Source organism: Passer domesticus, chromosome 2 (assembly GCF_036417665.1).
Source record: "Passer domesticus isolate bPasDom1 chromosome 2, bPasDom1.hap1, whole genome shotgun sequence".
Taxonomy (NCBI): Eukaryota; Metazoa; Chordata; class Aves; order Passeriformes; family Passeridae; genus Passer; species Passer domesticus.
The window spans coordinates 16618450-16643602 of NC_087475.1; the positions used below are offsets into that span (position 1 = coordinate 16618450).

Below are 25153 nucleotides of genomic sequence, written 5' to 3' on the forward strand. Positions count from 1 at the left end.
TTCTTCCAGGGAACTGGATTATGGGATCTAATCTTGCCATTGGCAGCAGTGTATGCAGGTCTCTGGATGAGGAGAGAAATGGGATTCATGCCTGCACTTCCATCCCTCAGAAGCAGACAACATCTTGTCATTTTAGTTGCAAGATCCTCCTTTAAGGGATACCGCCAAGCAGAAGAAATCCCACCACTGTAGGCATGTGAAAAACTATCAATGAACTATTTAAAAAAAAGCATAATGTAGCAATGCAAAATATTGTTTGATTGAGATTACTGTTGTTTAAAAAAGACCTGAAATACCAGCGGGAAGGGTTTATGGTTCTGCTCCCTTCTGCGGTTTTTTTCTGGTCTTCCATCATGCAACACTTACAGCCTATAATTAAACCAGCTTGCTGCTATTTGCATTTTCATGAAAGGAGCCTCTTCTAAGATACCTCTCTTAAATCTCCTATTTGATATAGAGTGAAATTTAATTTCAAGGTTTTACGCTTTGCAGATCATTTAACTCTTAATGGCTTTTCATCCTAAATCTATCGCTGCTTCTGTGTGAGCATAAGTGTCTCCCTCCTCATCTCTCTGTCTCTCTTCCTTATTATTTGTTCACCTTTAAGCCATTCCAAAGCTATTGGAAAGACAGATTGCAAAGACAGAAGCCTGAATTTTGCTATTATGCTCTACAACTCTGGCATAAGTTCCTACACATTCCTATCAGAAATATTTCTGGAACTGAAAACCCAGAGAGGGAAAAAATGAGCTCTAGGCTGCTTATTAGTTAAACAGTTCTGTATGGCACTATTTGCACATGGGAGTCATATTTATGGATTTAGCTGAACAGTCAAAGAACAGTGCTTTGCACAATATTCTTGGAAGTGCTTAACTTAAGGTCATACATAAAACTAAAATACAATTTATATGCTCAGTTCTAGGTCCTTTGTGTAAGGCATCCCTTAGAAAAGTAATAGCTAGCAGCAAAGCATGTCTAGCAAGTGGAATTTTCTGTTGATTCTCTCATTCCCTTCCCTATCTTTCTTTTTCCTGACAGAAACAGATGGAACTTTATTTTCTCACAATTACTATGAACTGAGACTAACAGCTCCTAAATTAGCAGTGAGGGGGTGGAAAGGTGTGGAAAGCAATAAAAACATGCAAACCCTCTGTAACAGTCTGAACAGTGAAATGTGGAAATAAATCTTGTCAATCAATAAACCATAACTGCTCTGTGGCTTGTGGATTACACCAAATACATGTAATGATCCATCAGTCCTTCACATAATTTGTGTATATTAAATAATAAAAAAATGTTGATTAGACCTTCCAAACTTATATGCAAAAGAGGAGGACTGACATTTTATTTACCTACTGATAAAGTCTGCGAAGGAATTTTTTTTAGCTTTGAAGCTGTTGTTTAAGCATGGAAGCCTTTGACTTTCTGAGAACATTTCCTTTAGGTTCTCCTTTCCCCTTTTTAGTATTTTTTTTTTGCTCAGTTTCCTCTCTTCCAGAATTTGTTATTTTCTTTTTGTGACTATTATCTTATTTTTAAATTGTAGTATTTAATCACAAGAGATGGCACAATGGTAATAAGCTCAGTTTAAAACCTACTCGATTCATCACATGGACATCTTCTGAGAAAGCAGCCACTTGACTTTCTTGTAGGCTAGATCTGGATTTGGTCTGGAAGTGCTGCAGGTACTGGCCATCATATGATTGTCTGACACATGCCCCAGGCGTCACACAAGGACCTCCTGTGCTACAAGTATGTTCCATTTTGAGAAGGAAGACTTTCTAAATTGAACAGGTTAAATCACTTAACCTCTAAGCAGGCTATATGGAAAGGTGAGGAAATTAACATTCAGAGAAGTAACGCTGCTGAGATGTCATTTTCTAAACCTTGGCTGAGGTGTGCAGGAGGAAGGCCTGATGCAAGGCTCAGTTTTGTTCCTGCTGAGGATCTCATGGTGGGAAATGCACATCACCTGAGCTGGAGTGAGGGTTCCCCCTCAGCACCAACAAGGTGGGGATATCCTTTCAGGCAAAGAGAAGTAAAGGAATAAATTCTCTGTGAGGGAAAGAAAACAGCTACAGGTGAGTTATATTTCAAGCTGAGTTTTGTCTTTGCTACAGAACCAAGATCATGCTGGTCCTGAATACTGGTTGTGGGCTGCTCTAAGATCAGTACATTCATTTTGGGTATGATGGACTTTGCCATACTGATATTGCTTATACTGACCTGTTAGTCCAAGAACAGGAGGTCCCACTACCTCTTGGTAGTGTTTGTATTGACAATAACCCTTTCTAGAGTTGATTACCAATGCTGGGTGATGAGGATTGCTGCCTCTGCTCTGACATACGTGTATCCCTTCTCTCTGCTCCCACACATGCATGATGGAGGCTGCTGTGTAAAACAACAGCCCAGAGGCTGTCAGTGATTCCTTCCTATCACTGAGGCAGCTGAAATACAGAGGTTGCTCCTGGCTGAACCCCTGCAGCTTAAGCAGAGTTTCCATGAAGGTGACTCTGATTCATGGCATGAAAGATGTTCAGTACACTAAAATTATTCAGCTACATATTTTCTGCCAAGTAGACCCTGAAAGTTCTGGGAGAAATGCCAAAGCAATGCTGGTAGATGAATGCTTCTGAGCCATCATGTCCTTGACTGCAGGAAGACAGAAATGTTCGATCAGGACTTTTTTTAAGGTTACCCTCTCTTTCTTTTGTTTTTCTTTGTATGGACCAGCTAAAAAATGGTATACTCATTTGATGATGCCCTTCTCATGGAAAACAATAAGTTAGATACAGCTTTTAAGTATGCAGTTTCCATAGATTCCACTTTATTTATTTTATAGTTACCTCCTACCAGTACCATACACATTTTCCTGCATTTTCTGGGTTTGCATTTTTTTGCTGATTCACTGCACACAGCACACTGAAAATTCTTTGTAATCTTGCAAACAAAATCAGCCTGATTCAAATTCCTTATACTCTGTGCTCATTTCATGGAAGGTCCAACTTCACTCTCCCTCAGCATATACAGCTGGGAAAGATTTGAATTAAGTCAGATCTAAAACCTCCTCACTGAGCATTTGTTTAACAGGATTCTGCATTACAGGTTGTCTGGTATTTTTAATTTTTTTACCTGTGCCTAAAGGCAGCGGCTATTGACATTTCTGCCATAGTGACCATACAGAACTTTCCTCTAAAATATGGCTTGTTTAGTTCACTGAACTACTTTTCTTTATCTGAAAAAAAATTTCAAAAATTACTACCACAGCTACATCATGATTGTTTCAATTACATTCTTTGCTCCTGCTAATTTTCATGAGGTTGAAGTGTTTCTAGATAATGATGTATGTTTACTAAGCCCCTTTCAGCACCTCAAGTCCCTAGTATTATTTAACAATATAAGCATTACTACAGTTCTAGGGCTTTCTTTTCTGTTTAGTACAACCAATATGGAGAAATTTTCATTTTCGGCCTGACATTTTTTTCCCACATTGTAACAAGAAGATATCTTTCTGTTTTACTTCAGTCATACACCAATTGATGTTTCTGATGCTCTCTTTCATGCCTTATTTTTAGTAATTGTGCTTGGGCCTTCAATGGAACATTCATTTCACATTAGCTTTTGTACTTTGGAGGGATTTTGTAGTGATATAGAAAAATAGTCTAGAAGCCTTTAAAGAAAGATTGTAGAAAATTAATTTTTTTTAAATTCATTTTTGAAGCATTTTCTAATTTTTTAGTCTTGTGAGAACTTAAGTAGCCAAATCCAGTGTATACTAAAATAATAAGCATTTTTATTCTGTAATATATTGCTATGTGAACACGGGAAAGAAAGGAGCTGAGCACATAAGTGTTCAGGAGGTGCTGCATACATAAGGGTCAATCAGCCTTTAGTAATAAGTGTCCCTTTTAATCTGCAGAGTGCTGGATTTAAAGGCATGGTTAAGAATTCTGGATTACAAAGGATATTAACAGCTCTGAACAGGTATATCTTTGTCTGGGGTTTGGAGATTTATTTGATTATGCTGCATATGGTGATATGTTCATGGCAACAGGGATGTGCGAAGAACCTCTGAAAACCAGAAAAGACAGAAATAATTCTGTAATCAATGACTGTTGTAATTAGCTTTCTTACCAGTGGAAATAGCCAACAAAGTTCCAAGGAAGCCATGAAGTGTCTTGATAAAAATAATAAAAGTATCAATATGTACAAAAATCTACTGTAGCACATAAAATTCAAATGCAGCTAAAGATAAATAAAAAGGGGGAAAAAGCGAAACCACATATATAAAGGTATCTTCATAAAGGTATCTTTTTGTTCATGGGCTTAGGCTGAATGTAGATGAAAGTTAGTGTCATCCAGACCTGTAGCATCATGCATGCCAGGACTAATATTATGTGGAAATTGTTCAGAGCAATGTAATTCAGATTCAGTGTTATTTAGGCAATGTTAACATAGTCTTGATTCACAAGAGAGAGAAAATTAATTTGGTCTGGATCCCATTCTTCTCTCTGAGAATCTATCTTAGTTGAAATAGTTTTTTTATCAAATTTAGTATCTGATTTTCAGATGCTACTGTAGTCAGATTTACATATTTGCAGTCCTAGTTTGCCTCCTATTTTTAGCAAAATTCGGGCTTTGGAGGGGCTAAGCTAAATCTTAGGGGCTTTCCAAAGTTTCAAAACAAAAACAACTGTTCCTTTTGTTTCTGTTCAGTCTGCTTCTTTTTCTATCTGCTGGAGCATTGACCATCTCATAAGAGCTTGTAGCCCAATCTTTGGATTTGATGTTTACCTTCCTACTTTGCATAACTACTTTGCCTTTTTGGAGTAAGGCAGTCTTATATCCTACTGCTGTATTTTCTTTAGATCATTGTTTCCTAAAGTTACTGAAGCACAGAAAATGCCCACAAGGACAGATTTCACTTAAGGGCAGTACATGGGTTTAATTGTAACTAAAATAAGAGAAACTGGCCCTTCTTTTGTCATCTCTATGCAATAGTCATTTCTCCAAATGCCTTGGGCATCTTGGAATGTCAGTTTGTTAAACTTGACTCAACAAAGAATTCTAGAGCACTATTTTGAAAACTATGTTTTATTAGTGAGTTGGCATCAAGAACCATAAAAGTGAGTCGGCATCAAAATCATAAAGGTTCCCAACTTTGTGTATTAAAATAAATTGAATTTACCTATTCCTATTTTCAAAAGGAGTTTCCTATGATCAGGACTGGATAGAGTAGTGATACATGGACAGGGATTGTGCAATGGCATTTCTGTTTCCCATCCCATGACCTCAGAAGCACTGTTTGAGTATTACAGCTCTCTCCTTGTCTTTCAACATCCCTCCTTCAAGTATCTACATTGGATCAGAAAAGTCAACCATCAAATCACAGCCATTTGCTATTCCATGGTGAGCGCTTTTGAACTGGATGAGTAAAATACCTCAAAGTGTTCATGGCTCGGGCCAACAAGAAAAATTGGTTATAGTCCCCATGGTTTCTAGGGCTTAATATCCTGGCACAATTCCAGCATGCGTGGGATTTTACAAATGTACTCAAGGAACAGCTTTCAGCCAAAGGTTATGAAGTAAGAGGGTCCTGTAACTTCTCTGCTGCCATGGTGTGTCTGAAGAGAACATCACCACAGCCAGCTGGCCATAGCCAGGAGAGGCAGATGGAATGAATACAGCAACGCTGCCATGAACTGCAGTGATGAACACAGATCAGGGGCACAGAAGGCCCTATTCTGCACATGGAACCAGGCCACTTTGTAAATTAAAAACAAATAAAAAAGTGGTTATTTTCTAATCTTCAAATTATTTAGGTGATCATATGCATTCACCAATTATCACATGACTGGTGGCAGGGCACTAAGATGAAGTAGAGAGTTTTTAAAGTAACAATATTCAAAAATAAACATCTGTCTTTTAAAGAATAAAAAGCATCTTTATGTTAAATTATTCTTTTTTAAAAACCCAAAGTTTTTTCCTTATTACTAAGTAATTGTAAGTAGGATATTAGTAACTTACTGTTTGTTTATAATAGTAGTCTGATAGAAAGATAACTAGCTCACCTAAGAGAATATAAAAACCTCCCAAAACCAATCCTTAAATAGTCTGTCCATGCAATGGTATGACATTAGCTAAAAAATCCATGTCCTGCCAGTGCATTAGCTCAACCTGTTCTTTACTTGTCACAGGTAGTAAAAAAGGTCTTTGTCTTGTGCAAATAAAAAGACATTTGAGCATTTCTAAGTAAAACTCTGAAAGAAAAAATATTTGCTTAAGACAAACAACTGTTTCACGACAGACCTATTTTGGGTGAAAAGAATGTAAAAATCTTAGCAATGTGTCTCTGGTGTATAAATAAATGCCCTGTAATTGTCTTTGCTAAAAGTGGAGGTAATGGTGTTGAAACAATAGGCTCCATTGAAAAAATGAAATCCTGCAAAGTGATAAATGTGTAAGGTCAGCTGAACTATGTGAAGGTAAATCACTTTTCTTTCCTTAGCTTCTGACATCTTTAATCTGAGAAAGAAGATGTCCAGAAATTAACTCTGTGTGTTCCACAGAGGTAGGAAAAGACCTATAACAGGTTTAGAATCACACCTGCCACTTCACCTAGCAGGAACCCCTCCATTACCTTGCCTCTTCCCTGGATTAGACAATTCCTAGCACAAAAATCTCCAAACTGTGTTCGGACATGCTCAGCTCCTGCTCAGACTGTTTCACACAGATTGCTGGCAAGACTGATGAGGCTGATGCATTTCTGGGCAGCCTGTGGCCAAGGGGCTAATGCTTCACATTCCTTCGAAGGGGTTGGGGTCCTTTAAACAGGTAATGGGCAAAACTCCACTTGTATACACAAAGAATTGCCATATCAGGGGGCCCACATCATACTTGGAAGTTCCATCTGGAGAGGAGAGGGCTGACCAGGAGGTAGTTACAGTTGAGGGGTGCTGTGACTACTTGTACAGCTCACACAGATTTGCCATAACAGGCAACAGTGGCCAGCAGCCTCCAACGGGCTGCACACATCAGGTAACATCACCAGGAGTGGAGCAGATTGAGCACTGCAGAAAATAGTACCTTACTTCATACCAGTTTACACAATGTACTCATGCCATATTTTCTCCATTTCTCAGTTTCCATTGGACCTTCCAGCCATTCCTAATTCAGATCTCTCGCAGCTCCCCGCAGTTTTATATGCACTTAACATATATAAAATACTCCATGTGTTATATTGTGTGTATATATACCTGATATGTACATATCTATGCAGCACTGCTGCTGTCCCAGGCAGCAGCAGTATCCTGCTGTAAAGAATTCTCTCAGGGAGAGGAGAATGCACTTAAGTCAGCAGCTCAAGCACCCTTATTGCACGTGTAGAAACAATGCATTTGTGATGGGAACATCAACCTCTGCAGCAGTGACTGGGTGCAAGCATAGAGGGCTTAGTTTGAGAGGGTTTTGACTCTGTCTCTGTGCTCACATCCTCTCACCTTTGAAGGCATGAGAATTTTTCCACTAGAGCTTACTGTGTGGAGTTATTTTGACAAGAAACTGAACAACAATAAATATATAAACATTGGAATAAAGAAAAAGCTGTTAATGCCAAGTGTGTATGAACTTACATCCCTGGCAAAAAAAGAAGTACTACTAGAATGAAAAAACATTATGTTCTGATAATTCCCATATTTGATGTCCTACTTCTTCTGCAATGCATTTTCTTTACATCTCTGGTGTTTCCATTAGAAATATGATTCTCCTTCCCTCCTTCTCAGCTGGTATTTTGGTAATGACAGTTTTTCATTTTTAAGAACAAAGGAATTTTTGGAAAGGAAACAGAGATTTATGAAGTCCCATTACTTTTCTCTGAAAATGACAACATAAATGATTGTATAAAAAGTACAAGCAATTGTTACAGGCAAAAAAAAAGAGTTTTCTTTCTTACCCTCAGCATCTGTCAGCTACAAAAGAAAAACCCGAAGGGGTGCTCTCTATTTAAAATTATCTCTATTATTATCATCATAATAAGACAGTCAGAACTACTTTAACCTTTACAGGTCTATCTCTGTGATATCCTGTTAGCTGTTGGTAACAGCAATGTTATAATGTGTTAAGGAGTTTCACAGGTTTTTCTATTTTAGCTCATCACATTTTCTGACATTTAAGTTAAGTGTACATCCTTATGTTTGTCTGTGAGTTTACATTATTTGTATTTTTCTTTTTTGAAAGTATTTATTTCTTGCCCCTCACTCATCTCTACATTAAACAGCCTCACATATACAATGTCTCCTTGCATAAAAGTATCAAGAGAATTTCTAATTGGTTTCATCATCTGTTTTTGAAATAATTCTGTTTGCATTTTTTTGAGATGGAGAGAACAAAATAAAACACAATAGAAAATATAACTCTGATTTAAATAGTGCTTGGATATTTTGAGAGTTATTTTCAGTGTTGCTTATAGACACCTTTCTTGATAATGATCCTTTTATGCAGCAGCTTCCTAAGTGTGGCCTTAGGATTTGCCTTAGGGACCATGAGCATCTCTGACCCTTTGCTGGGGTGGAGGCAGAGAAAGTATTCCTAACAAGTTCCTGAGAACTTTGTCTCCCTAAGAGTGAGTGTGTATTATTTCAGCAGTTCCATGATTTATTTTAAAACCCTCTGAATGTACTGTTTAACCTGAGGACTTGTCCTTCACCCCATCCTGTTCTTTTAACAAGTCTCCCTCTTATTCCTCAACCTCCAATCTAGAGGTAGAACAGAAATGTTGTATAGGGTTATTCTGGCATTTTCTCACTGTTTCTACCTTCTTCTTATATCTTCATATTTTTAACAAAGAACATTTATATACTTTTTTTACAAAAGTAACATATACAAAAATGCTGTTAAAATTGAAAGCTAACAAATAGTTGAAATGCTTCAATTTTTTTCACCCTAAGACTGAAAGCTGAAGGTAAGGTGGTATTTCTACGAGAAAGGAAAAGTACATTATTTTTGTATCTTTGTACAAAATACTTCAACTGCCATAACATCATTTATTAGACTAAAAACCTATGTATTCGTTCTAAGTAATTAATAGTAATGTTTTGACACAGAGAAAATAAAATCCCATTAGCTCTATTTAGTGCTGACTTGGGGTCATCTATTATTAGGACAGGGATGGGTGACAGGAGGTGACCACTCTTTCCTTGCAGAAAGGGAAAGACAGAGGTGTTAGCAGCTGCTGCTTGTGCTTGTGGCCTTTGTTCGACCCTCTTTCCCTGGACTGCCCCCTCCTCTCCCTTCACACTCCCCAGCAGCAAGGCTCCCCTGGGGTCTTCTGCACTTGGTGGAAAGCTGAGAAAAGCTGTGCTTGGAAGACACCCCTGCACACTACCAGTGCCCATGTTGCTGTGAAGATGGCTGTTGAGGGGCAGAAGCATCTATTCGTAATAAAGCCAAGTACACTAAGCCATAAATAAATTAATAAATAAATTATTAGAAGCTGAATAAGTGAAACAGCAATTTAAGTACCCTATTTAAACCAAGGTGTTCTGTTCACAAGGAATAGTGCTTTAAGGAAAGCAGAAGTCACTGGCATTTGTGAGCTTGCAAGCTGAGCTGCAAGCAAACTGCTTCTGTCATCATTTGAAAACATAATGCTGACAGATCTCTGACTTGGCAGTAGCACTAAACAGGATTAACCACTCTGGCATCTCAGGTTTCATTGCACTGAAATGGAAATAAGTGCTGTTCACACAAAGAATGGCATTTGTCATATTATTCATGCCTGTGGTGGCCTCTCAGGGTGTACATGGTTGGTCACATCAAGCCAAACAATGCATGACTTGAAATTAAACTTTCAAGTGTGCTTTAATGGTGTTTTTATTAGTTAATTCTTCTTTTGGTTTTAAGGTACTAACTGAAAGAGATAGCAACCTGGCTCAAACATCCTGATACTCTTGGCTTCAAAGAAAGCACTTTTTTGGTTTGATTCTTATGCAGCACATTCATTTAGCAGTTAGCCCTTTGCCCACCCATGGCACTCCCTATCACCTCCATTTCTCCCAGGGCATGCCCAGCACAGGGTGTAGCCCAAGCAGCATTTACTCACCCATCACTCAGAGACCTGATTCATTTGATTGTGGATTTGAAATCCTGTTCCAGCCAGGGCAGGTCCTTGCAGTGGCTCCAGCAGGTCACAGCTGTCACCCTGCCCCAAAGGCAGCCCAAGTGGTGGGCAGCCTGTGCTCCTGGCCCACTCCCTCCCCTCACTTGCCAGCTGGGCTCCACCTTGCTGCCTTGCTTGCTCCTGGCCTCCTTCTGCCTGCCCCACCATCTGCAGAGCCAAGGGGCCACAGGAGGCTGCCAGCGTGGGCTGGCAGGGAGCTGCCCTGCCAGCAGCAACTGGCAAATCCCATGGCAGAAGTGCCGGGTTCAGTGGCATCGCAGAAACTGGACTGGATTTGGAAGTTGTAGGTCCATAGGCTACGTTTGAGAGAAAATCCCCCCTAACGTGTATCTGAATGACTCTGCCAGGTTACCTAAAAATATTGGGAGACAACAGTGCGTTTGCTTAAATTTTTCATTTTCTCAAAGCTTTCTCACAGCCAGAAGAGCTGGAGGTTTTTTTAGGTTTTTTTTTTCACGTGGGACTGAGTGGGGCAGTGGTGCCCTGAGACAGCTGGATAAGCCCCAGCAGCAGGGAGATGGCAGGCTTTGCAGCAGCTGCTGAATTCAAGGGCAGGGATTATTAGCACTTCATCTTGTTTGCTCTCACTCTTAGTGATGAGGGTGCTCTATTTTAATTGAATTTCCTTTCCACTTTCAAAGAGCATCCAAAGGAGAAATGTCAGCGCATTAAAGGAGACTTTGCTTTTGTTTGCCAAAATATGAACCTGGAGCCAGAATAGTTCCTCTCTGATAATTATAAAAGCTCAAACATGTATTACTCTCCTGCTGGATGACACTTGTAGTACACCTTGGAGAAATTAATTCTTACCTAGACATGCAGAGAAACCAATGGCATTAAAAGATAAGTTATGCCACCTTCTATCCTGTTTTGTGGAGTGTGCCAACTGAATGACAATAATTAACAATTAATTTTTACTATTCTAAAATAAATTGGAGTTTGAGTCAAGTGCATTGCTAAGATATTTGTTGACATATCAGGATTGGTGGCAGGATGTTTATTAAAGCTTTTGCATTTGGACCTCTAATACAAATCACTGACCTGGGTTATTATGACCCAGAAGTAACAGTTTTGTTTCCTGGTGCTGTTCCTTTATTTGAAATCCTATGTTTAAATCCATTTCATAAAATGTTTTCTCATATTTTATTAATTTCTTTTAGCCTAGCTGGAAAGATTTTACACAAGTAGTTTGGATTCACTGAAATTGTCTCCAGTAGAGGGATTATTTTTCTGCTTTTCCTGGATTAAAAAAGACACCAAACCTCAAAACAAGGTTGGTATTTTAACTCTCAAAATGAGATAGAGCTAGAAGTACTGAAAACATTTGATTTGCATAATTTGAATTCAAACACAATGCAATTTATGTCAAAGCAAAGAAAGGGTCAAATGAGGTATTTAGAAATACTGAAACAAATCATTTCCATATAAAAACTGGTTTTACTTGTCAGTTTATGAACATGTTCAGGATTCTTATACTTCAGCTACTGAAAAAAATACTGCTTAAAATTTTGTCTTTTTTGGTATTACAAATCTACTACATGTTTTTGCCTACAATATTTTGGGACTAAACATTTTTTCTTGTTGTTTGTCATTGTGCAGGAAGCACTCACTTAAAAAAATACCAAAAAAAAAATCTGTTTTCCCTTGCTGGGACAATTTTAATCACTATTCATCCAGTGGCAAAAGATTAGCCATAGCTTAAGTCTGTCTCACAGGAAATTGGTTTCTCACTGCTTTTCCTTTAAAAATCAATTTTTAACTAACACAGCCAAATATTTTAACAAGTTGTGTGGTGAATATTCTGTTCCCAGTTATTTCTGTGAGCTTCTTGTACCTCAGAGAAGTTATTTTCAGGTTTGCAGCTATGCAAATGAATGTAACTTAACTCCTTTTCTTTCAGGGCTACCAGTTCCTACATGCATGTCTAAACATCTCATGTATATACTGTAATATTATAGCATTAAATTAAACTGCTTTAGAAGGCCTGAATGTTTCTACTTACTCTAGTCACAGTGAGTGTTCTTTACACTTGTCATCTGAAATTATTCCTGCTCTTAATCTACACAGTTTAAAAATTGTGAAGGAGGTGATGGCATTTTCTATAAGCCAGCAGAAAAGGAAAAGAAACATTAAAGAAAATGTTATTAAAAGCATATGTCATTGTCACACTCAAGCCCTGAAGGACTTTGGAGGCTGTTCTGGAAAACGCAAACTTCATTCTTGAGAAAGAACAAAATGTTAATTTGCTGTAGGATAAAAATCGACAGTATTGGTTGAATTCACATAACTGAACGCTAAGGCAGACCTCTTTAGGTCTAAATTGCAGCTTTCCTCAGCTAGTGAAACTGCACATCCTCTCAGATATCTTTGATATACTTAGTCACATAATCAAATTGTGACAGCTTGGAAGGAGGAGGACTCAGAAAATAGAAAAGCAGTTTAAAATTCTTATCGAAACAATTTATTTTTGGAAGACAGTGGCATGCATTTTGCAGAAACAATAAAATCCTTTCCCTGAGGAAGCTGATATTTTCCAATGGCTTTCAAGAAAGTTTACATTCATTGAATCATGTTGTTATTAGGAACCATGGAAGGTGGCTGAGTCCACTCTCTGCCTGAGGGCCAATCTACCTGTGCCAGTTCTGAACTGTGGTGCAACTCTTCTTGTAGAGTCTGAGGTTGTGGCTGCACAAACACCCAGCCAATCTTCTCCCTATCCTTATTAATTTCTATTTTCTAATCTTCTTGCTTTGTTTTAAACCTTGATCCATCCACTCTGGAACTGGAGAGCGAATTCATCCTTTTATCTTTACAGCACTTGCATGTACCTGCTATACTTTCATATCAGTACTGCACAGATATGTATGTTTCTCCTTCTTTTACCTTCTCCCTTCAACCTGAATTCCATGTTGTGGGATTTTAAAAAAAAAATTCTTCTAAGTCATGTATTATAGATACCTGATCATTCAGATTGTTCTTTTTTGCTCTTTCCATGGGCCACATATTTATTGAAGCCAAACAGACCATGGCTACTAAGTTTTCCTAGGGCCATGTAAATAAAGCTGTTTCACGAAGAGTCCATCCTTTTTCTGTATTGTTTTATGTGGTTTAACTTCCTCATTGCAGATCTGTGACATTATCCCCTTTGTATAGATTGCGATTCACATAAAAACAGAACTTTCTTTTTTTTGGTCACATAATTGCAGCTTTTTTCCCTGCAGAACACCGAGTAGCTCCCCTTTCCTGTTTGTATAGCTGATCGCATCTGCCGCCACCCAGTAGCAGGCACTTATCCCTGTTGAATAGAACCCTCCTTTTTCCAGCCCAAACCACTAGTGTGCGAAAATCCTTCTAAACCCAACATCTGTCCCCCAGCATTCTAAAGACTCTCCGTTTGGTATAATCTCCAGTAATGTAAACATGTTTTCTGAACCATCACTGAGTTCATTAGCATCCCTCTAACAACGAGCCGCTTGTATGAGCTCCCTAAATAACTTCTTCTACATTGTTTTCCTTGTTTGCTGAAAGAATATCATATGAAACCATGTCAAAAATCTTACTGAAGTGACATCCAACATGACCTTCGGTGTTTCTCCTCCGCTGATGATTCCTCTTACTTTGTTGCAGGAGAGATTAGATTTGACATCTTTTGTTCTTGACAAAGCTGTGTTGGCTGTTACTTGTTGTGTTACAACTGCTTAAAGATAGCTTGTTTACTTGCTCCAGTATCTTTTCTGTGTACTGAGGTAAAACAGATTGGGATGTAACATCCTCTTTGCTTCTTTCTTTTTCAACAATACAGTTTCTCCCCTTCTGTCCTGTAATATACGTTCACTGTAAATTATCAATGATAACCATTAGTTTTCATCATGCAGTCCTTTAAATTCAGGTGATGGAAAAGCAGCAAATTGTGTTTGAATAATTTTTCACTTGGTTCTTTGATTGTCAAATTTGAAATGTCTTTTTTGCCAATTTCAATAATATCTATATATCTATATCTATATCTATGTATAAAAGTAAAAATTAGATACAAAAATATTAAAAAGCTTGACTTTCCGAGTGTTGTCTATTAAAAACTTACCAGTTCTGCTGGATAGGGGCATAATCATTTGCTTGATTCTTTTCCATGCCTGGTAGCATACTTAAAATGATTTCATGTTACCCCAAATATCCCTTTCTAGTTGTGTCTCATTTTCTGATGCCTTTTCTTACTTTATCCCTGAATGACCAGGCTATGCTTTTGTAGCTCCTCCAAATAACCTGACCCAACTTCTCTTGTCTGGATGATTCATTCCTATCTGAAGCTCAGGAGATGCTTGTGACAGCCAGGCTGATCTTTTACTCTGCCTGTTTCATTTTCTGTATGAAGAATTAATTTACTTATACTCTTAGTGTTGTTTCTTTGGGGAAGTGACAGTTCTTAAACATTTTTTTTTGTCTGCATCAACCTCCCAGAACATCATGTTGGCCACTTGTAGGAATTCATGGGAACCTACCGCCATAAAATGTATTTTTTTGTGTGTTTTGATGTTTCTGCTTTTTTTTTTTTTTTTTCAGGGAGAATCACAGAATCTCCCTGCAAAAAAGCTGTGAAGCCATACATTTATAAATGTATACATATACAAATATATGTATACATACATACTTATATATACATGCAGACACGTGTCTATCTCGCTCTTTGTGAAGAACACTGAGAACTTAAAAAAATGCCTGGTTTTTCTGACCCAAGTATTTCAGTTAAAAAGAAAATGAAAGATGATGGGCAAGTCAGCAGAAACCAAGCTCATCATTCTACTGGAAAATAGAAGCAGTCAGGATTTCTTCTTCATTTTCTAATAATCCTGTAAAGAATTTTTTTTGTTTTATATCAGCTATAGCTGGGAGGTGAAGGACACATATGATGGCATTATAAATCTATTCCTGGATTAGAAGAAGGTGTTAAAAGTTTTCTTCTATTCCACTCTTTTTATGGGTGGTGTATCTTGTAGACATTTATTCCTATGATTATTGTTCATTCTGCTTCATCACATCAGGGATCTAAGAAGCAGGATTATTGTTGGCTGGACTTCCTGATTTCAGCCTTCAGGGAAAACTCCGAGCAGGTACAGGACTGCACCAGTTCATGTTGTTCTGAAGAACAGCTGTAGAAACCGAGATACAGCGTCCCACTGCCTCCCAGGGAACTGATTCCTCAGATGTTGTATCTAACACTGGCTTGGGTTTAAAGAATAGCTTTAAAATATGTTTTCATTTCCTCTGTGTCTCACAGGGGTTTAGTCTGTGACACTTGGCATGTTTTTGTATCCATCATTACATTGAACACAATCTCTTATTTTCCTTCAAAAGTTCAATATTACAGAAAGGGGAAAATATTTCAAATTAAAAGCATCATTCATCTGCATTGGTGATAAGCATAACACATTTCACTATAAAGGCTTTCTGTAAGCATGTTTCAGCATTTCTTTCTCTTCCTCTTTCGTATTTTAATTACTTGGATTAGCATATTTTTACTTGTTTCTTTCATGTTGTCTTAATATTAAGTATTTGTAATTATGTCAAGGACTCATTTTCATTGTTTCTAAAAATCCATTTACTGCTTATGAGAGTGCTTAAAATAAATTGTTAGTAGTAACTTGCAGTATATGCAGGATACTAAAGTGGGCTGTATGAATTTCACTGTCATACAGAACAGTGTGAGGGGGCTTGGGTAGATATTTGGGGTTTCTTTTCTGTGGTTTGGGTTTTTTTTCCATTAAAAGAACTCATAGAATCTCACTCTCGTGACTTTTGCATAATTTCGCATTTAAAATTTCACTTCCAAGTGATGTTAAACACTGAAGATGAAAATTGGGCACAAACTCCTCTGAATGCTGGTAGCATTTACAGTATGATTTTTTTAACCTGTTTATGCTTATGCCTACTCGCCTCTTGGGGTCTGAATTAAAACACCCAAAGCTTACAAAATCGGAATGCATCCTCCCAAACAGCCAAGGAAGAGCTTTTCCTAGTATACAGCACTTATAAGCTTAGCTGTCTGTAAAATAATTGTGTGGTACTTCCCAGGTGGACACGCACCGATGACAAGGTGCACTGTTACCCGTTGTGAGGGGTGACAGATAACCACCCGCACATTCCGCGGTCACTGGCGCAGCTCAATGCAGGGCACCGTTCACCACGTGTACGCTGCCGGTGCCGGCACCACCGGCCGCCTCAGGCTTCCCCTCAGAGCCCCGCCGTCCATCCCTCACGCCTTCTCCAGGCGTTCACCGCTCACACCGAAGAGTCCTGCAAGAACACCTGCCAAGGGCTCATTTCCCCCCTCGCACGGCGGTCCCGCTCCCCGGGCGCAGCAGCCCCCGCCAACCCCGAGCTCCCTCCGGCCGCAGCTCCGGGCACAGCGGGATACTGACGGCGCGGGGGTGCCGGGACGCCTGCGGGGCGCGGGGATGGCGGGGGGTTGCGGGGATGGCGGCCATGAGGGGACGCCTGCGGGGCGCGGGGATGGCGGGGAGTGCGGGGATGCCGGCCGTGAGGGGATGCCGCTATCTCGGGACGCCCGGGGGCAGCGCAGCCCCGAGCGGTGCCGCCCCCGCCGCGGCGGGCGGAAGGGGGACGGCGGGGGGAGAGGCCCCGCGCCCCCGGTGCCGCTGCCGGGCATGCGCGGTGCCCCCGGAACATGGCGGCGGCGTGAGGCGGGCGGCGGCAGGAGCTGCTTGACAGGACGCCGCGGACCCGCGTCCCGCCCGCCCGGTGAGTGGCGGCGGCGGCGTTTCCCGCTCCCCGCGGTGGCGGGCAGGGGGAGGGAGGAGCGGAGAGAGAAAGGGAGGCGAGGCGGACGTCGCGCCCCCTCCTAGGGCTCGCACCGCAGCCTCCGCCCGCCGTGGCCGCCGGGCGCCCCGGTCCTGGGTTGCCCTCCTCGGCAGCACCATTGCGCTGGAGGCGGCACCGGGTCTGACGGGGCTGCCCCATGCTCCAGCGCCGCTCCCCTGCTCTGCGGGCTGAACTAACAGTGCGGCGGGTCCCGCGGGTGGCCGCGTCCGAGCGCAGCTGCGAGGGTGAGGGGAGCGGGGCGGCTCTGAATGCCGGCGCTAACAGCGCGCCTCTCTCTGTCCGGGGGTGGCCGCGACTCCCGGCTGCAGGAGCTCCGGTGGGCAAGGGCGGCACGGGAGGTCCCTGAGCCGCCGGTGCCTCCGGGGCGAGCGGCGGGGCCGGCGGCGTTTGACAGGAGCCCGGGCAGGACACGCCTCCCCTCGCCGGGGCGGCCCCGCTGCTCCCCCGCGCCGGCGGCTCCCCGTCCTCCCGCGGGGGCTGCGCCTGATCGTCCCTGCCCGCCGACCGCCGGGGCTGGCGAGGTACGGGGGAACGGGCGTCCACCAGGAAAGCCGGATGCCTGTTAAAAATCATTTAATTCCGAGCGCTCGCTTGTGTTGGGTAAGGGGGCTGGGGGTGCCGCTTGAAGACAGCGCCGTGCCAGACGTGGCCTCTTGTGGGCCACTCGTCGGGTTGCGATGCACTGCGGCACTGTTCCCGTTTTCTTTACGGTTAAACTGCGTATGTGGCATATATTGATTGTTGACTTAAAGGGGATATCTTGCACGGGGAATCATAATTTTGGATGGTCCAAAGAAAGTAGTTCAAGTATGGAAAGTTCTTTGCCGCGTTGTGTGTCATTGTTGTCTTTAGCTGCTAGGCTGACCTATAAACACGTTGTAGTGCTGTAGTGTGTATCAATATTCAAGTTAAATTTTATGCTCAATTATTCTTTAGGCGTGAAGGCATGTTTTAAGTGTAAATACAATTTAAAGTTGAAGTCTTTCCCTATAGTAATTTGCTGTTTCTCTCTGATGAGTCAGACTATAAGAGATAGCAAAAAATAATTCTAAGACCTAAAAGGTTTAATGAAAATGGGAAGTGCTGATATTTTATTGGGTTTTGCTAATGTAAACTTTGCTTGTGACTCATACATATCCTAACAAGGTGATTAAAACTTAAAAAACATAGACTTTGTAGATATGACAGTAGGTTTTCAGAGCATGCTGTGTCTGACTTGTAAACAGATCTTCAAGTTTGACTAGTTATGAATTTATTATAATACAAAGTAACAGTCTTAAACCTTTGGATTTTACGATCATTCCTGCTTCCCCTTACCCTTTGGAAGTGGCAGAGCAGAGCAGTTGGTGAGGCAGTCGTGCAGCGTCTGTAACAACTGCAGCCCTGGTGCAGATGGGAGCAGTATGGCAGGGAGGCGTTCGCGGTGTTCCCCTTGGGTTTTGGGCTGTCACGTTAACATTACAGAGTGAATAGGGGAGCGAATGCACTGTGCTGTACCAGCTCTGCACGGGCCACCACGGAGTGCTGCTCAGGCCACAGCAGCCCCCGCGAGCGGTGGCACTTACAGTGTGTCCCCAGACACTGTACAGCCAGGCTGTGCTTTGGGGGACAGGGCAGCTGATTTTCTCCCTTGGGGTACCATAAAATGTAAGTACTACTTAAGGATGATATTACTTGATATGATGTAAAGAAGAAGTGCATTTGAGACCCTTCTGTTAGTATTTCATTTACGGGGGAGTCACACAGTAATGCAAGTGGGAAGCTGCAGGAAACAGTGTATGGTGAAGCTGAGGTTGAGACCGGGAAGTGTTTGTATGGCTTTTAACTTTAACATGGTCTGGTCTTGAATATGAAAGTAGAATTTACTAATTTTGTTTGAAACTCAGTTGATAGAATTGATGCTCTCTTTTTCTGTTTGATGTAAATAGGTAGCAGTATTTGTGTGATATCTTTCAGGTTGCTTGGTGTTTTATATTTTTGTAGCAATGTTCAGATTCAGCAAAAACGAATGTTTGCTTTTCATGATGCACTGTAGTAAAAGTATAAACTACTTTCACAACAATTAGAGGCCACGTAGATATGAAAACATAACGTAACTAGATTGTTCTCAACATTCAGACATATATAAGCCTTGATGTAGGAGTTTTAGGAAACAAGCAATGCCAGTACTTTAAAATATTTTTCTTTTGACTTTGTGTGTTCCTACATTGAATGTACAGATGACTTTTTCGCCCCCTTTGCTGTGACTGCCATTGCTGTGGCCAGATAGTGTGCTCTTAAGGCAGAGGCATTGTTTTCTGGAGTAGCTGCTTGAGTTCAAAAGAGGCATTTTGCTAGTGTGAAATTTGTAATACTGAGCTATTATCTGTCTAAAATCTGTGCTAAAATGCAGCTTTACTTGAGAGAATGTGAAACTCTAAGCAAACCTAGATAGCTGCTTGTGCCTGTTGTACATAGGTGTCTATTTTTGTTTTCTTGATATTCCAGTGGGATCGTGAGCGGTGAGTGAGTCCTGTTTACTCCCTTTGGTGAGTGAATGTACAGGGACAAATGAAGTCTTCAGCAATTATCCACTGCCACTAAATAGTGTCACTAACAGGAAATGGCATTTGTCATTAACTGTTCAGGACGCTGCAGCTGGCTTTCTTATTTGTCTGGATACATCTGCCTCAAACGAGGATGAGTGAAATACATAGTTATTATTTTCATGTTTTAAGGAAATCTTTAGAAATACCATTTGACAGTCTGTTGTAATATTTTTAAAGTGTAAATATAGAACAAATTACAGGTAGGGACCAGGACACTGCTTCAAGGAGTCTAGACAAGGGAGGTTGTTAACCAATTTTGTGAGCTTCACATCTGCAGGGCATTTAAAGTTCTGTTCATTCCCATTTGAAAGAAATAGCCTTAGGCACCCAGCCTTAGTGCTGATGGCTTTTTTCAGAGATTAAAATCTTAAATGTAAAGGACTATACCGTTTGTATTCTTGAAAGTGTAAGACTTGCAACATAAATTGCTCAGAACGAGATTTTTCTAGCATGTGGGAAGAGCCAGAAAAGCCAATATAAAATTGTCAAAGTGTAGTAGAGCAGTGGGTAAATAAGAAGCAATGGAAATGTTAAATTTAAAGTTCCAGAATATTTGTTAACATTTTCATACAATTTGATGAATAATTCTTTTTTACTGTGATTTGTGCTTTTGGTATATGAGGGTGCTTTTCCTAGAAAATTTGTACATCTTCTTTGGAGATTTCTTGTAATGTCCATCTGCTCCATAATTGTTAGGAAGCTTGAATATTAGTTATATGCAGTTAAGTTTATTTTTGCATTATAATGATGACTGATAATGTGTGTATGAGCAGCTTTCCTTACGATGTCTAAGTGGAGGGGCAATTAATTTGTTTGAGGTAAAGTCGCTGAAAAGTGAGGCAGTTAAGTATTACAGCGAGCTGTAGAGCTTTTTAAGAGTATGCTTCTGTGTAAGTACTATTTTTGTACCTTCATGCACCTGCTGGCTGACTTGGCGTGTGGGCAGTGAGGGCTGAGGGTGTGCACCCAGCTGCTGCTGCAGTGCTGGCCACGGAGCAGCAATGCTGCCTCGCTCCTGGGAGCAGCAGGAGGTGATTTGGTGACTCACCTGCTCAGTCCTGGTGTGTTTGTGTAAACTCAGCACATTGCTGAAAACTCTGTGTTCTGTAGCTGTGATCTCTTCAAGTAGATTATCATCTTTTGGGATGGGAAGGGTGGCTTCAGGTCCCTGAGCCAACGGTGAGCAGGCTCCCCTTTTATCTGTGGCAGATTTATACACAAAGAGTAACTGGTGCATAAATGGTGGTGATGACTGTCACAGGTACTTTTATCTCGTCCTTGTTAGTCTTTCTGCTTGGTCAACAACGGTGTAGGTCTGGAGGAAAGTCAGGAGCTGCCTTATAACCATTCAGAAAGCAGCAGCTGTCTCTGTTACCCAAGTTATCACTTTTATTTATTTGGGCTTGCTCTGATGGTTTCTTTTATATACAATGGACATTTGCATAAGTGCACACAACTAAACCATTTGTAGTAGAGGGTACATAATGTGTTACACCCTTAGCACTCTGTGTCTGCAGGGATGTGCTGTGTACGTGCCCTTAGCAACTCTCTGCCCAAGAACCCTGTCAGAAAATATAACAGCTTTAGTTTCTATGTCTTTTGGATAGGACCAAATTCATTATTTTCTTACCTTGCACCTAAATAAGGTACGGATTTCTTCTTTGTGATGTTAAGATCCATGTCTCTTTTGTTTCAGCAATCTTGTTTCAAACTGGTTCATACTAAGGCACCTTCAACTAAGGCACCTGCTTTCTGGGTAGTGGTTGACCAGTTTGGATCCAAGCTGGTGCAATACTGATGCTTATTGTTGTTCTTATGTGGCGCTGTCTTTCTGCTCTTCTGAATTACTTGCAGAGCCTAATATCAAAGTGTTTCCGAAATACTACACCTTTAGCAAAATTTTAGTGCTCTTTCATGTGTTTTAGCAGGATGATAGTCTTTTTGCTTCACAGGTAGGATACTCTCTAGATATCTTATGTCCATGCTAATCCTAAAGTACATTTTCTTTTTTGGCTTTGTAAGAATAATGCTGTATCCAGTTTAAGCATGAGCAGTGTTTTGGACTGATTACTGGTTTTGGTTTTTTTTAAAACCCATAAGTGGTTTATATTCTTAATATTTGTATGTTGTCATCCAAACCCAAGTAAAACATTGTATTAAAGGTAGATGTGCTGTTTAGATAATTTTATTCTCAGCCTTCAACTTCACAAATCAGGTCAAATTCTATTTAAGATACCAAGGGAATTCCGTCATTTTCCTTTCCATCAATTTTCATAAAAGGGATGAACTTCTTTCGTGGAAATCTCAGTCAGTTGTCTTCTCAAGGTAATACGAGACTCCTTTTAGTGTAGGGCGAAGACGAGGGTGAGCCTTTCATCCTCTACCATACATTAGTGCAGGGAGCAGCTGAAGTTTATAAAACCTGTAAGAGAGTAGCACCATTTTAATGAGGTGCATACCTAAAATGAAGCATGTACCATTATTTATGTACTGTGTGGAATCTATCAGAGATTAATGCAGGCAGGTTCAGTGGAAGGAGTGCAGTTTGTGGGGCACTTTTAAAAGCCCACTTAAAAAGGACAGTTTGTAAAACTGAGTCTTGTGCATGGAGGAATGTGAAAGGGTATCAGAGCTGCTAAATTTGGTGGAACTCTTTATTGTCACTAACGTCTGTCAGGGGCTCAGAGATTAAAAGGGCTGCTGTATGTTTGATGGCACTTCCTCTACCAAATCTCTTGTATGTGTACCCTGCACTGGAGGGCTGTAAAGAGGCACACAGTGGTTTTTTGATATGGACTGGTTTTAATCCCAAAATAAGCAGTTATGGTTAGATGGAAAACTCTGAATATGGTTTGTAATTATTTTTCAGCTTGTTGTAGGAAAACACTACCTAGTTTGAATATTTCTAGTGCTCAGTGGTGTAAGCACTGAGTGGAGGAAAGAGGGGGGCTTGACTTCAGCAAGGGGGTCTCCAGAAACAGCAGAAAGGGAGGTACTCTGCCACTGTCCTGGGCCTGAGCCACATACAACCAGTGACAGATGTGCTGTCATGCTGAGGAAGACGTGGAGGAGGAGATTGCCCTGTTATGTCTTGCTTCACCTCTGTGTTGTTTTTTTTTAATACAATTGGGAAGTTGTCACAGAAAGGGGGAAGAGAGATACAGATTTGCTGCAAATTTTCCTGATGCTTTGAGTCTTTAGTCGTTTTCTGTTTTTGAAGAGTGAAGCAAATAGTACAGCAGAGTATTTGCAGCTGTCTAGTTCTTTGAGCATTTAGGAGTTGTTATGTCTTTTATGACCTGTTAGTGCTTTGTTAGCTGCAGAAATGTCTAGCAGCACTGAATGGTCCTTTGGAATGGCATTTGGTGTGATTCTTGGGGTTGTCCTGTCCAGGGACGGGAGTTGGACCTTGATGATCCTTGTGGGTCCATTCCAACTCACAATATTCTGTGATTCAATGATAATGTTTGTCCAATAGATGGACAAATATTTTTTGGTGAGATTTGCACAAAGTTCCCTTTTGTAAGGGGACTTTTTGAGTCGGGGAAATAGCAAGCTATCAGCACCAGCATCAGGTGAGTCCAGTGTGTGTGTCTGGAAACTGCAAGCAGCTCTCTGGGGTTTCTTTTTTTTCAGAAACATTGTCTCAACAGAGGAGTTATCAGGAAATTGCTTCAGGGTTGTTTAGTTCTGGTTGGTTTGGTTTTGTTGCCTGACCGGACACCGGTACGTGGGATCAGTGTAGTTATTCCATTATATAAGCCAGGCTACACCATGGAGTGTTGTCACAGCAAAAAAAAGAGTTGAGGCAAATTGTGTCTTTGTTAATGTGGCAGGGAGTCCCAGTCAGCATTATGTTGTTTGGATTCTCAAGTGGGAGAGAGAAACAGGTATTTTATGCACTGGAAGAGAATGGTAGCAGAAGTATGTTGCTGCTGGTGTTGAGTAGAGGCGAGGGGAGACAAACACGTTGTTCTGAAGCTTCATCTGGGGTGCTGACAGCAGTCGGATCGTGTGCAGAAATGTCCCAAGGCTGTTCTCCATGCCTTCAATGAAAAATAAATACATTGTGCATGCTATTTAACTTCTGTATATCTCTTCATCAGACTAAAAGTAGGTGTGTTTCTCTGGATACTCCATTGTGGATAAAAAATCTGGACATTGGGGATGAGTTTGCTGACTGTGCCCTGTGTGGATAGAGCTCTGTTGGATCATATCTGAGCCAAGCTGTACAGTCCTTTTCCAGTATGAAGGCAATGTCGAAGGGAGGAAGCCAAGGTTGCTTAAGAGGGTGAAAATTTTCCTTTCTGTCATTGGGCCTTTGTTTGTCTTTTTCCCCCTTGTTCCCTTATGTGTTACACACTCTGACTGCTGCTAGTGCTGTTGCTTCTTGTCTGCTAAAGACAAGTGCAGAAGAGCTGTATAGGGTTCTTTAGCACTTGCTGTGTTTGCAACAGCAATTTCATTTCTCCTTTGCTTGCTGTATTGACATGGTGCTAAAAGTAAGCTGAGTGCCTTGTAGAATGAATAGTTTGAGACCTCTTCTGTGTCAAGGGAAGCTGAGCTGAAGACAGAGGAGATGTATCTGAGTGTAGAGACAATTCCATGCAGGTATGTAGCTCTCAGTGCTAATCGCGCAGGGTTTTTTTTTCCCACAATTTAATTAGTTTACTTTATGAAAAAAATTGTATTAGGTATTTGGACAAAGCCAGGTTGAATAATGATGATGAATGTTTTCAGGAAGAGTACTCCAGGCTTGAAGGGGGAAGTAGAAAACAACACAGAGGTTTCAGTGTGCTGAATTCACCAAAATGTTTAAAGAAATTGTCAAAATCTTGTGCTACTGTAAATATGTACTAATAAACTACTAAAACTGGCAGTTTTAAGATAGAAATGTAAGGTGTGTTTTTAAATTTATTTTAATAAATTATTTTTAAATCTATTTTAATATAACATTAAAATACCCTTTCATGTGCGAAGATTGGCATTTTAAGAATATTTAAAGCTGTTAATGGCCAGCTGCTTTGCTGAACTGCTGACTTCACACATACCATTTCCTTTTTCAGGTTTTTACAACCCCATATCTTCTGACTTTTAAAGCAGGATGGGGAGGGAGGGAAGGAGGAGAAAAGCTTTTTCATTTTTTGTTGGTAGCCATAGAGCAGCTTTAAACTCCAATTTTAAAAATTACTGTCAATTCAGTAAATGTTAAGTCTGCGTGACATTAATTGTTTCTGTTGTGCATTAATACAAGCTATGCTGTTTAATTTCGAGACCTTACTTTTCTGATGTTCTCATGTATAAGTATTATTTCTTGCTTCAGGATTTTTTTGGGACTAATCTTTGGTCTAAACCCTGTTAGTGTTTATTTTTAAAATGTGCAATGCCTTACTGTACTGAATAACACACTTAATAGGGTTTGAGAGTTTAGAGAGTTTTGCATTCTTGAAATGTATGACTTACTGTAATTACAGTTGCTCATAGTCTAAAGCAGGTCGTAAACTTACCTGGAGAGAGAGCAGAACATTTACAGGCAATATTTTACTGCTGACAG

General features: G+C 40.6%; 1 protein-coding gene across 7 annotated transcripts in view; it reads left to right on the forward strand.

Annotated features, from left to right (window-relative positions):
• Positions 1 to 16780: 16780 nt before the first annotated feature.
• The window catches only part of SCML2 (Scm polycomb group protein like 2), a 74297-nt gene continuing 65924 nt past the window's right edge, over positions 16781 to 25153 (forward strand). For 5 of the 7 annotated variants that reach the window (XR_010355543.1, XR_010355545.1, XR_010355546.1 and 2 more), the window contains exon 1: positions 16781 to 16930. The gene's annotated coding sequence lies outside the window, so the exon portion shown is untranslated. Of the gene's footprint in view, positions 16931 to 17266; positions 17533 to 25153 lie in introns of those variants that run through there. The other 2 variants (XR_010355544.1, XR_010355548.1) reach the window with 1 other exon arrangement.